Below are 15028 nucleotides of genomic sequence, written 5' to 3' on the forward strand. Positions count from 1 at the left end.
TCTCACCCCTTCTATTTCCTCTTTTCCTTTTGTCCCCCTTCCTTCTTTTTTCAATCTTCCATATCCTTGAAACAAAAAAGTATTAGAAACTGGTGCATGCCCTCAAGAAACTTACAATCTACAACAATATGGATGGACCTAGAGGGTATTATGCTAAATGAAATAGGTCAGACTGAGAAAGACAAATACCATAGGATCTCACTTATATGTGGAATCTAAAGAACAAAATAAATGAGCAAACAAAACAGAAACAGACTCACAGATACAGAAAACAAACTGATGGTTGCCAGAGGGAAGGGGATTTGAGGAGCTGGGTGAAATAGATGAAGGCATTAAGAAATACAAATTGGTAGTTACAAAATAGTCATGGGGATGTAAAGTACAGTATAGAGAATATAGTCAATAATGTAATAACAACTATGTATAGTGCCAGGTGGGTACTAGACTAATCGGGGGGAATCACTGCATAAATTATATAACTGTCTAACCACTACGCTATACACCTGAAACTAATATGAAATAATTCTGAATGTCAAGTGTAACTGAAAAAACAAATAATTAAAAGAAAAGAAAAGAAACTTACCATCCAGTCAAGGAATAAAGAAGGCCTCAGTAAAACAATTTGAGAGAAATATGGCAATGATAATATAAGTTGTGTTCTTTAAAATGACTGATATATGAATGATCAAAATGAGTGGGATTATTTAGGCAACATTTAGTGGAAATAGGCACATTTGTTTTTATCTGGGTTGAAGGCAAGCATCCTGAGGAGTTACATGGGCAAATACTTGGAGGCAGAATTTAGCAAGATGCGTGTAAGGATTTGTAGAGAGATTGGCTTAGATGGAATGGACAGGTTTAGTTGGATAAGTGATCTTGGAGGAAAAATGGAGCAGGGGAGTGTAAATAAAGGATGTAGGATGCTGGTCTGAGAGGGTTAGAATTTTTGACATACATTATTGGAAAAGCTGAGAAAATAGACCTTGGAACTCTGAATCTTAGCTAAGCCACTGAACCATGTTAAAGAAATGACCTCTTCAACCTTACTAAAAATCAGAAAGTACTTACTGTTCCGGGACTTCTGATTTATTATATAAATTAGAATATAGAATATTTTATAAACTAAAAAAGCATTATATCACTTCATTAACATAGGGAACATAATCAATAATATGGTAATAGCTATGTATAGTGTAAGGTTGGTAGTGTTGAATAACTATGGTGTACACCAAAACTAATGCAATATTGTATGTTAGCTATATACTAATAAAAGTATTTACAAAAGAGAAGATTTAAAAAAAAAGCATTATATATATATATATATATATATATATATATATATAGAGAGAGAGAGAGAGAGAGAGAGAGAGAGAGAGAGAGAGAGACAGAGAGAGAGAAAGAGAGAGAGAGAGACAGAGAGACAGAGAGACAGAGAGACAGAGAGAGACAGACTGACTGACTATATATATGTATGTAGTTGTTTTTTCTAAGGACATCCAGTTCCATTCTCCCTCTTATTTACAATCTCTGTTGCCTATTGACTTTCTCTGTTTGGTAATGTTCTTCTTAGTCTGATGTTTCTTTTGTACTCAACTGACTATACTGACTGTCTTTGAGGTTAAGGAGAAAGTTCAAGATTGAGATGTATCTTTCAAAGAACTAAAACAGAATTTAGAATGGGGTGCTCTTAACCTCCACCTAAATGTCTCTTTTAGCAATGCAGTAAGAATTCTTTATACTTTAGCTTGTACTTATTATAGTCTTTATGTTTCTGCCCATTCATTTCATGCAGCTTCTGAGTTGACTTTTCAATGGACCGTCTGAACAGTTTACCACACATCCTATCATTGAGCACTTTTCCTATGCAGCTTTCCAAGAGAGAAATTTTTTCTTCTTGGCTACATGATCCAGGCTTATTTCTCTCTAGATACATCTTAAACTATCTTATTTGTGGGTGTTCTAAATTTTCATTTATTTCTTGTTTTTAGGACTGTTTCTGCTATGGGTGTATTATTCATTGCCCTGGTGCTTGTGACAATGACAGAAAGGTAAAAATGCACAGTGGATCCTTTGAGTTTGCTTACTGCTTCATTTGTGTTACTGCTAATTAATGGTTTTTCTGGCTCACAATGAGATGGGATAAGTGTAACACAAGAAAAGAGTAAAATTCGCATATCCCACTTAATCAATTATTTCTGAAGCACATCCAAATAATGTATGATATATACATATTAAAAGTTACATTAGAGAAGAATATGTAATGAATAGAATGACATTTATTACACAGTGTTAGATGAAAAAAGGTTGTAACAAAACAGAAGGTAAAAAATTATGTATCTGAACAGGAAAAAGAAAAGATACCAAAATTTAAATAAAGGTTATTTCTAGATGGTGGAATTCCCAGTAATTTCTTTTCTTTCTTTCCCTCTTCCTTCCTTCCTTCCTTCTTTCCTTCCTTCTTTCTTTTCTTCCTTCCTTCCTTCCTTCCTTCCTTCCTTCCTTCCTTCCTTCCTTCCTTCCTTCCTTCCTTCCTTCCTTCCTTCCTTCCTTCCTTTCTGCATTTTCTACAATTAGCATGTGTTATCTACTTAATAAGGAAAATAGTCACTGTTATTTCCTCATAAAAGGTAACCGTGGCTGATTATCACACAAATTTAATTTTCTAAACAAGGGTGCTATAGTTGAAATGCCTACCTTAAAAGCAAACAAAACTAAACTGTCTACCACTTCAACCTCTGGCCTTCCAGAGTTGCAGACAAGCCTAGAATGGACTCATTTGAGTTTATTCATTTGTTCAGTTATCATTGGTTTAACAAGTATTTATGAAGCACCTGCTCGGTATAAAGCACTGTGCTGGAACTGAAATACTGGCCTAGGTAAAATTTTACTGCTTTCCTTGGGGCTTTAACATCTGGTGGTTGGGTATACACCTAACTATGTATGAAGTAAAATGAAAAAAGGACAAAAATCATGTGGGTGGGTATGTCTTCGTTTCTGCACCTACTCATGGGCAGATCATGTGAGATATGATAATCAAGAGTTTTAATTAGAAAAATATAGTCCTTGTAGGTAATCATGACAATAGTTAACAGTTATAAAGCACGTATTGTGCTGTAGATAAATAGTTCTCAAAGTGTAGTTGATGGTTCCTGGAGATCCCCAAGATTTTTCAGGAGGTCTACAAGGTCAAAACAATTTTCATAATAATGCTAAGACATTATTTGTTTTTTTAACTGTGTTGTCCTTTGTACTGATAATATAAAAAAGCAATGGTGGGTAAAACTGTTGGTGTCTTCATATGAATCAAAGTAAAATCTGCCACCAACACGTCATTGCCATGGAAAAACAATGCCAGTTTCAGTTTGAATGACTTGATGAAGCAATAAAAATTATTTTATTAAACCTAGACCCTTCAGTACACACTTATTCAGTGTCCTATGTGACAAAGTGGGAAATAAATCTAAAGCACGCTGATGCACGCCAAAGCATGATTGTTGTCTTGTGTGAGTGAGGAGCCAGTGTTTTTCATGGAACACCATTTTTACTTGAAAGAACAACTGACAGGCAAACTACATTTTTTCAGAAATGGGTATTTGGCAGACATTTTCTCAAAAATGAATGAAGTGAGCCTGTCACTTCAAGGAAAAACAACTGACAATATTTGTTGCCAATGATAAAATTTGAACTTTCATGTGAAAATTAGAATTTTGGAAGATTTGTGTCTGGCATTGTGAGCTTGTCAGCTTCCCTAAAACTAAAGACTTTCCAGTGAGATTGTGGTACTATTAATGACTGTGATTTTTTTCATATTGTGTAATGAAATGTGTCAATGTTATGGAGATCTGCATAAGTCAGTGAACCAATACTTTGCAAATGACCAATGCATGATGTTCTAAAATCATATGTGAATAAAAGATCCATTCGAAGTGCAAGATAGACCAGTGTATTTTAATGCAACAGAGTATGAAAAGTTTATTGATATCATTTCAGATTCCACATCTCAACTAACCTAACTACTACTTGTCAAGCTGGTACGGTTTCAGAGAAAAATATCCACAGTTATCTGAAAAGACTATTAAAATACTTCTCTCTTTTCCAACGACATGTCAGTGTGAGGGCCAGATTTTCTCTGTATACTTAAATCAAAACAACATACAACAATAGACATTAAAGCCAAATGTTAAAGATATAAATGGAAAACAATGTCATTCCTGTCACTATTTTTGGGAGCAAATATAGTTTTCCCCCCGTAAAATATACCACGTTTCCCCGAAAATAAGACCTAGCTGGGCAATCAGCTCTAACACGTCTTTTGGAGCAAAAATTAATATAAGACCTGGTATTATATTATATTATATTATATTATATTATATTATACCCAGTATTACACTATTATATTATATTAATTTTTGCCTCAAAAGATACATTAGAGCTGATTGTCGGGCTAGGTCTTACTTTCGGAGAAACATTGTATTATTTATGTTAACATGTAATTCACGTAACATGTTGCAATGTTTTTAAATGAATTAATAAAGAAACAGAAAATTCTCAGTTTTAACTTTGAATATCCTAAATATTTATAGATATAACCAACATACACAAAAGCTCTAAAAAAGTTCTAAAAAATTTTTAAGACAATAAAAGGGTCCTGAAACCAAAAAGTTTGGGGATTACTGGTCTAGACATTACATGAAGCATTTAATATGCATAATCTTGCTTAATCTTTACAACCATTCTTAGTATTACATATACTACTATTATTTCCATTTTACAAGGGAGGAAAATGAGTTTGAGAAAGTTTAACAACTTGTCCAAAATCATATAACTAGTAAAATAGAGGTACAAATTCAAGAAATAAGTGTAGTAAACAATTTGTTTTGAATGGGGGAAGGGAGAGGAAGGTGTAACAAAGAGGGCAAATTTTAGCTGTACTAATAATGGTAGTAATAGTAATAGAAGTAACAGTAATAGGAACAGCAGCAGAAGCTGCAGTAGTATAGTAATAGTAATAGTAATAGTGATAGTAATAGTGATAGTGATAGTGATAGTCATAGTCATAGTCATAGTCATAGTCATAGTCATAGTCATAGTGATAGTCATAGTCATAGTGATAATAGCAGCAGCAGCAATGGCAGTAATAGATATTGAACACTTACTACATGCCAAGAATGCTTCTAAGGCTTTACAGGTACAGGCCAGAGGTCAGGCAGAAATCCATTAGAAAGAAGGAAAGCTGGGTAATCCAGACTAGGTGAATAATCTAAAGAACTAAAACATTTATTGTATTTTTAATGTTTTAGGTGTTTCTTCACTTTTTAGAAAAGGAAATAGAAGTGTTTGGCTCTATTTGAGTTCAGAAATGATCAGAATCCTCTCTAAAATTCTATAATGTTTTTAAAACCATAGGTGTTGAAATGTTGAGTTACAGTTTTGTAGCGCATGTGAATATGTATTTCTTAATAGTAGTCATAAGAATATAGGGTATAGCATAACATAGCTGAATTATTCTACAGCCTGCATGAAATATGTATAAAATTATAAATTTGGGGGAAAGTTATTAACTTGGTGAAAGTGAATTTTATAGTATTTTTGTACTTTAAGAACTCCAACTTTTTATTATGTACTTGTAAAATCTAGCTCAAACTAATCATTCATTTCTCAGAATTACAGAGGTGCTTTCTCAGTACCAGCAGTTTAGCATTGAAATATTCTGAACCCTCTTAGGTATTTTTTCCTTCTATTAGGTTGGTGCAAAAGTAATTGCAGTTTTTGCATTTTTTTAAACTTTTTAAACTGCAATTACTTTTGCACCAATCTAATACAACTGTATTATAAGCCCTCTGAGGGCAAAGAACAAATCTAACTTATATTTTGCATTACTCACAGCATCTGGGAGTGTGAGTATCCTGATTGTTGGATGAGGTACTTATAGAATAGTGTAAAACTCCATTTTGAATCAAGCCTCTATCTTCAATGTTATTCTAAGTATCTAGACAATTCTATTCCTTTCACATTGCTAATGCCGTGAGATTCGTTGCTTTTGTACTTATTTACATGGTGAGCTTGAACTATTCCTGCTGTCACGTATTAAAAATTGTTTAAGAGACATATATTCTTTTCTAATTAAAGCTACAAGCAGAAGTGATTAGAGAGTAAATATTTGCAGTGAGCCCACATCTGAACTGCATAGTTTCCTTGGTACACATATTGTTTTGCAGATTAAAGTCCTGCATTCAAACAGTAAACATGTACTGAATGTCTCGTATGGGCTGGGGTAGATTGGTTCAGGTACAGAGAGAAGCCAAAACAAAGTTAGTGAACCTGAGAGAAGGCAAGATGAGAGGGTAGAAGTTTTCAAGTTGTTTGTTTTCTAAATCTTAGTGTGCACTGAAAGGAGTGGTAGGTAAAGAACTGGAAAGGTAGGAAGGGGACAAAGAGGACTGGAGTTGTGAGAAATAAAGAGAAGACACCCCCATCTTATCACCCCCTCCTGAGATGTTAGGCAGTGACTTGGTGTTTTATGACAGTAAATAGAGATAAGAGCAGAGAGGGAACCAAGGAATTGTTATCCTTGGAAGTTTCACCTAATGGCCTGATATCAGAGCATTTATCCAACTTAATATGGGCTTCAAAAGAAATTTAGTATAAAGGGGGCAAGAAATTTATCTTATGATTGGATGATTTCTATAAAATAAAGTCAGAGTGGATGTTGACATATTTCTGCTTTATGTAGAGACAGCGTGTACATGGGATAAACTTGATGAAAGAGAATACTTGTTAAAATCATATTTTTATTATCTAAGTGATAACAGCATTTATTGAGCATCTACTATGTGCTACAATTGATGTTAAGGGCATTTAAATATTATTGTTACTCTCATTCTCACTGTGTTGACAACAACCAACATTTATTGAGTACTTACCATGTGCCAGGCTCTGTTCAAAGAGTTTTACATGCATTAACTCATCTAATTCTAACAACGCTATGAGGTAAGTGCTATTATTTTCCTCCTTTTATGATGTTGAAACTAAAGCACAGAAAGGTTAAGTAACTAGCCCAAGGTCACACAGCTAGTAAGGAGCAGAAATGAGATGTCATGGAAGTACCAAGATGATGCTATATTTATTAAATGAAATAGTGTATGTAATTGTGGGGACAAAGTCCCAGAGAGTAGTTTCCAGGCTCTCGGCCTTAGGTGGAAAGGTGCTGGCTCGGTTATTAGATGGCCATCAGCTGTAATCAGGTGGCCATCTGCTGTGGCTGGGTGGCCCTCAGCTGTTACTGGTTAGCCATTAGCCACTAACATAACTGCCGTGGCTAGGTTGATTGTGGGGTTAGTTGGCAGAGAAGTGGACGGTGGATTTGTAGCTCGCAAGTGGGGTTGGTTGGTTGGCAGAGAAGCAGACGGTGGATTGCACATTGTGTGGCTCCTGCTTCCTTTATCACCAACCCAGCTGCCAGCGAGACTACAGTGGTATGAACCCCCCATCCATGGCTCCGTTGGTGTTCCTTTTTGGCCTCGCCATATCTTGCGTTCTTATGCGGGAAGCGGTACCAGAGACCCTGCCTGACACAATATACCAAATAAGTGTCTATCATATACTATGTTTCACCGAAAATAAGACCTAACCAGAAAATAAGCCCTAGCATGATTTTTCAGGATGACATCCCCTGAACATAAGCCCTAATGCATCTTTCGGAGCAAAAATTAATATAAGACCTGGTCTTATTTTTGGGGAAATACGGTAGTAGATACCCCAAATTTTTGGTTGCCCCATTTTCCTCCTTCCCCCTCATTGACTTACCCTAAAAGAATGACTTTACCTTGCTTGTGTTTTTTTCTGACCATCATTCTTTGGTAAAGGTCATTATATGTTATTAAACATAATAAAAGAAAAAAATCCTTTTCTAAAAAGACTACTTTATTCATTTACTTACCTTAAGCAGTTTAGTAGCTACAAAACATAGCTTTAAAAAGTTTATAAAAAGTTCTAGAAGACAGGAAGGAGGGAAAGGCAAAAACATTGATTTAAAACCTCTGAGTTCCCAAGTACTGTGATGGAAGCGTTATGTGTGGTTGCTCCTTTATTCCTAACAGCAACCCTGTAAGGTATTGCTTATCGTCAGTATTTGGTGGATAGGATCTCTGAGGCTGGGAGAATTCCGGTAGCTCCTTTGTCAGGAAGGCGCGGAGCCCAACACCGTCTCTGATGTCTGCAAAGCCACACCTTCCTCACAGACACAGAAACAGTGTCTTTGGAATATTTGATCCCAGGAAGTTTTAAGCTTGGGAGTTCAAATAAGAAAGAGATGATGCTAAATAATTTACTGAGGCTGGATTTTTACTGGCAAAAATTGCTCTTGTATTCCGAACTACTTCCTGAACAACACAGCTGTTTCCTCCAGAGTCCTTGGTGGCTAAATTAAGCAGCCTTTGCCTGAATGCTAATCCTTAGATTATGCATCTCTTAATCAATTTGGCCGTAATTAGGTTGAGCTTACAAATTGTCATTCCAGGAATAACGATTGTCTTTAAGAGGCAGAGAGAGCATCTCATATCCCTGCAAATACACCCACTGCCTGCGATGGGTGGCACAGGAAGTGTGGCAAAGGGGCACGGTTCTGATGCATTCCGCCTGGCGGGTGAGCAGTGGGCATATGGTAACATTGCTCTGGGCATGGGTCTTGTTTAAGGATAGCTTCTGTTTTCACGTTTGCTTCTCTGGCCCGACTCCCTGTTTGAGGCAAAGGAATGACATTGATATCTGCGTCCTGCTAGCATAACATTGGTGCTTTGAAAGATTAATAAACACAACAATTTGCTCAGCTAACTGTGTCTTCATTTATATAATTTTTATCTGAGGAGCTTAAGGCATTTTTAAAAATATTGCCTCAGTCTTCCATAGGTGAGACAGGACAAAGTAATTCTTGCAGCTGTGGCCAATAGCAGGTGAGACTAATGATGGGGAACTGTATTTGTATCATTCGTGATTACAGCCCCAGTACCTGGCACAGGGTGCTTAGCAAAGACTGTTGAATCTCTCCTTCCAACCTCAACTGAAGCTAGGAAATCGGATCTGGTATTGGCCATCGTCAAGGCCAGTTTTCTGCAGACTTATTCCTACCCTTCTTCCCTTTCCCAGCACCCCTGACAGTCTGAAAAAGCTGAAAATTCTAGTCTGAAAATTCTATTCTAAGTAAATAGAATTAGTCCTTAGCTCAGTTCCTACTAATTCTGTGATTGAGTTTTCATTAACTGCAATCTCTAATATTTGTGAGTTTTTTTTGTGTGTGTATGTGACTTAGCTGTCTAAATCTGTAATCACTGCAATTTCTAGTCTGTCTTTCTGACCATTCCCAGCCGTGCTGGAGTGTCTGTGCCTAATGCTCAGCTTTAGAACTGTAAATAAGAACTAACTTTTTTTTGTTTGTTATTACCCATGCCCCAGTGTGTCAGGGAATCTGAAACTTTTTTCCCCCCACTGATTTTATGGGTGTGGATACTGAAACCCATGCACTGAAAAAATTCAGGTTGATCTCATGCTCATAGAGTCAATATGGGGTAGCCTCTTCCACCGTCTCAGAATAACTCATTTAAATAGCAGGCATTGTATGTTTCCTTTATCAGGCCTTGTTCTGGATGCAGGGACAGTATGGATGCAGAAAAGTATATATAAAAAAAAAAAATCCCTATCTTCAAGGAACTCACAGTCAAGAGGAGCATAAGCTTGCAACACAAATAATTGCAATGTAGTAGAAGTAACAATAGGAGCTCTGTGAAGGGAGTGACTCCTTGTGCCTGGAGGTCACAGGAAAAGCTACACAGAGGAGGTGACAGTTGAGGAATAAGTAGGGGTGACTATTCCACTGGGACATCCCCGTGGTGTATGGGTAAACATAACTGTGGCATTCTGACCCAGCCCCAATCCTCTCCACAACGTGTGAGATGTTCCAAAGCTAAGTGGTATGTTTTGTTTTGGTGTTTGGTAGATCACTTGGGTGAAGTGGTTTGGAATTATAAAATAGGAGCAACAGTGTCTTATGAACAGCAGTTGTCTGTTTACTACCCAGCTTCTACTTAACAAATGCTCTACCCCCAAAATCTCCCTGTGGAAGACCACCCCTCTACTCTCTCAGTCCACACATCTCCAGAGGTAGGCATGTGGCTTACGCTTGGCGAAGCAAAACATTCAGTGCCACCGGCCACAGTAATAGCTGGAAGATTGAGCATGTGGCCCAATCAGAGCCAGTGAAATGGAAGAGAATTTTTCCTGAGACTTCTGGGAAAGAAACTCATTTTTCCTGCTGTACTTTATTCGTGAGAAGATATAAGGTCTGGGGCTGATTCAGCCATATTACAAGGGGGCCTGGAAACCACCATGGAAGCGGCAATGCTGAGAGAGATAAAAAGCCTATCCTGGTGGCATTACTTTGGCCCCAGATCACCATGCCGGAAGTTAGAACAATTCTTGGCCTTTTCTACTGTGAGATAATGAAGGCTCTTTTTGCTTACGCCAGTTTGGGTTGGATTTTCTGTTTTTATTTACACACGGTCGAAGGTTCTAGAAAGGTTCATTCTGAAGAGGAAAGCATCCAAGAGGAACATGAATGCATTCCAAATATTTGAGGGATGTTGAGTAGAAGAATTACTTGAATATTCCGTGTGTCCCCAAGGGGTCTGACTAGATTCAGTGGGTAGATGTTTTAGGTGGTCAGATTTCAGATCAATATAAGTAATAACTTTTTAACTCTTGGGGCTCTTTCCCAGTGAAAAGAGCCAGAGGACTTGATTCAAAATTGTACATGGGGAAAAACATGAGAGAGTGAGTGGAAGAAATATGCCTGCACACATGTTAAGCTCATCTTCAAATGGTCCACGACAATTTAAAAGTGATCTGATTCACCTTTATCGATGTATTGAGATGTAATATCAGATGTAATACCAGAGCTTTCATTTAGCATTAGAATTCCTCAAAGTCAAAGAGAGTGTGGTTATTTATTTATTCACTCTTATTTTGCTAAAGAAACTGTAGGCTCTGACCCATTGGTAGGCCATGAAATCAATTTGGGGATTTGGCATCATCATTCTTTTCATGAAACCATCACATGTAACAAGGGCAAGAGTTGTTTTGTGAAACTTTTTATCATTTTTTATAAATAAAACATATGTAGAGTTAGAGTAAAGTAATGCTTAAAGCATGAACTTTGGAGTTGGGCTACAAAGATTAAAATTCTAGGTCTATTACTTATTAACTGTTAGGTGAATGAGATGATTTACGTAAAGAATTGAGATCTTGGCTCAATACGTTTTAGCTACTCCATTATTATTATTATTATTACTAGATGATTTTTAGGATATAAAAATTGGCTCCTATGAGATGGAGATGAAAGTCTATCCCTGCTTTTCAGGTCCCCCAGCTTTTGCCAAACAACCTGAAACTTCATGATTTTGTAAGGAAGAAAAAAACAACAATAGATGTTTCTTGTATCCTCTGGTAGTGTTTGAAAATTCTCCATTGTCAATTGCCATCCAAAGCCAGTAGCAGGACCACGAAAATAACTGAAATTGTTAGGCTGTAAGCCTACCCATTAGACAGAGGACATGTCTCTTTATCTCTATATCCCCAGTAGCTCTCCAACTACCTGGAAAATAACTGCTTAAATGTTATTAATGTTATTAACTGTTATTAAAATTCGGTCTTATATCTTTTGATGCTCCTTCAACTCCCTAAATATCCTCCGTCCTTTGTTTCATCAAGAATCTGTCTTGGTTCTTGAAAACGAGAAAATTTCCCTCTATCCCTCTCAAAGACCCCAGAACATATAAGGGGCATGTACACATGCACACATCTGCACGTGCATACACACACACACACACACACACACACACCATACATATGTGACACCATATTAATGACTTCACAGTCTTCAGGGATATCGACTGTTTTTAAGCATCTATTATATATCCTTGTCACTGAACTCATGATTTCCCACTTTATCTCATTCAGAACCCATGGATGAACACCATCTGGTCGTGGTGATTTACTGCACAGAGTACCTCAAGTTGCTCCATACTTTTCTCCTCAGAGACCAAAGGTTCTCTGTCAAGGCCATTTTCTGCTTTGCCATAAAATGTGTCCTTGGAACAGGAATTTCCCCATTGTCTTCTCCAATAAATACTGATTCAAAGAATTCATTTAGCTGCTCCTCTCCATCATCATTCCATTTAATATTCTCCTCCTAATGAAAGTTAACATAACAGTGATAGTCACCTTACTAAAATGCCATGGACTCTTTATTCCTATAATTATTTATCTTGATGTTTCTACATGTTTTGCCCATTTTCTCTTTGACCTCTGTTAGTTCTCAGCTGATACAGTTTGAGTTCCTACCAGAGTGTGTGGCCTACAAAGCATGTTCATTTTTTAAATAGAGTGCCTTTGAAATAGTTAGTGTTTGTTATTCTATTATAAAATGAGAGTATGTTATGCCTAGGAGATTTGGAAAATTTAGAAAAGTAGAAGAGAGCAGATCATTTTTTTCCTTCTTTCTTCTATCTCCTCCTCCCACTCCAGTTCAAGCGGTCGCCAGCCCAGCGCCAGGGAGAACTGTTGTTCACAATCTTAGCTGTAGAGGGCAGAGCCCACTGGCTCATGTGGGAATCGAACCAGCGACCTCAGTGTTAGGAGCACTGGCGCTCCAACCACCCGAGCCTCTGGGCCGGCCCCAAAGCAGATCTTTATGAACAATAATGCACTGATAGCCTTCTTTTGCCTAGATGGTACATGCTTCAGGGGTCTACCTTTTGCATTTCTTTCTAAAGCAATCTGATTTCCTTCTCCCCTGTTCTTTCATTCTTGTGTGCTGTATTGTGGGGCTAGTGAGAAATAGCACCTTTCTGTATCTCAGACATGGTTGGGATGTCTCTTCACTCAGCCTTCATGAAGGATATGTTGTCAAGTATGTCCTGCAGGGAGGCCTGGCCCTTTAAGGCCTCAGCTACAGGACAGCCTGGTGTACTCATTGGCCCAATGACTCACCTCATTCTCTATTTTGCATCTGATCCCTTTTTTATTCTACCAGCTCCCAAGTTCACTTATATTCTTCTCTTAGACTCTCATATCGCTTATATCTCAGCAAGTTTCAGACCAGTCTCATGGTCTGACTTGGCCCCAGAACTTTCCCTCGTGACTTTTCCTTCTCTGGTGGACCAACCCTGACCAAGATTCAGGGTTGTTGTGAACAGAGCCATGATAACCTTCAGGCTGTTTCCTGCCAGCTTCCCAGAGGACACCCTGGTGCAGTGGAAGAACATGGGCTTTGGAGTCAGGCAATGTGAGTTTGAATCATGGCCTCTCACAATTGGGGCTACCATGTTTCCCTGAAAATAAGACCTAACCAGACAATCAGCTTTAATGTGTCTTTTGGAGCAAAAATTAATATAAGACCCAATCTTTATAATATAATATAATTAACATAATATAATATAACATAATATAATACTGGGTCTTATATTAATTTTTGCTCCAAAAGATGCATTAGAGCTGATTGTCCGGCTAGGTCTTATTTTCAGGGAAACACGGTAGTAACTGAACTTCACTGGGCTTCTTGTTGCTTCATCTGTAAAATGGGACAATGATACAGTCCGCCCTTCTGTAACACACTGTTAATTTTATTATTTATCTAACTTGTATAATGCATTCTATGTGTCAGGTATTTTGAGTGCTTTATAGATATTCACTCATTTATACAATTAGTTAAAGTCCTAAGAAAGCTTGGTTTATTTATTTATTTATTTGAGATGTTTATTTATTTTTAATGAAAATTTCATTATAAAAACATTGTTTCAGTGGAGGAAATAAAAAATGGGCTTAGGAGCTAGAGAATTTTAGACTTTTGGTAACAATTATTTTATTTTTCCTTGTGGGATTTTCAATAATAAAGTTTGTGTTAAAAAAAAATAGCTGTAAGTATTATGTAGTGAATGATGCCCACCCCCCCACACCCCCAGCCTGTTCCCAAAGATCTGTCCATCCAGAACCTGTGACTGTGACCTTATTTGGAAAAGGGGTTGTTGCAGATGTAATTGAGTTAATGATCTGGAGATGAGATCCTGTATGAACTGGATGGGACGTAATTCCAATGACAGATGGTTCTGTAAGAGGCAGAAGAGGAAAAGACATACACACACACAGTAGAAGGCCACGCGAAGATAGAGGTAGAGGTTGGAGTGATACATCAACATGCCAGGGAACTCCAAGGATTCCTGATGGCCACTGGGAGCTGTGAGAGAGGCATGACATGATTTTCCCTCAGAGCTTCTAGGAGGAACCAATTCTGCCAACACCTTCATTTTGGATTACTTGTCTCCAGAACTGTGGGAAAATTAATTTTTGTTGTTTTAAGCTACCATTTTTGTGGTAATTTATTGAATTTATTATGGCAACTCTAGGAAACGAACACAAGTACATTTTGGTATTGTAAGGTAAGAATCTTGAATTGGGGGATCAAAACAGAGCAGAAACTAACCTAAAAGTCACCAAATTATGAACAAAGCATAAAACCAGATCAAAAGCAATAGGTTTCTAGGCCTTAAACAGCAGCATAGCTCATTAGGACAAGCAGTTAACAAGAGAACATAAGGGCAAGTAAGTTAAACCAGCTGCACAAACAAAGCTGCTGAGTGGTGTTCTGTTCCTGGGATACCAGCCTTTGAAAGGTGAGGTGCTAATTCCCTATTACAATTGGGTAACGACCAACTGAAGTCCATATGATACAAAACATGTTCCCTGCTCAATCAAATTATATCCAGTAGACAAGTAAAAATTTGAGCAGTAGAAATTCCTGCATATGTTCTACCGCTTTACTGTGAAACTTAAACATGAAATAATGCAAATACAACTCCTAGCACATTTATTGGCCCATATAAAGTGTTTAATGCATGTTCTCTTTTCCCTGTAGGAAATAGGTGTTTATCAGCAATCCAAAGTATGTTTTATATACAGTAGGGTTGTTCTTTTAATAAAT

The sequence above is a fragment of the Rhinolophus hipposideros genome (genome assembly GCF_964194185.1).
Source record: "Rhinolophus hipposideros genome assembly, chromosome: 8".
Lineage (NCBI taxonomy): Eukaryota > Metazoa > Chordata > Mammalia > Chiroptera > Rhinolophidae > Rhinolophus > Rhinolophus hipposideros.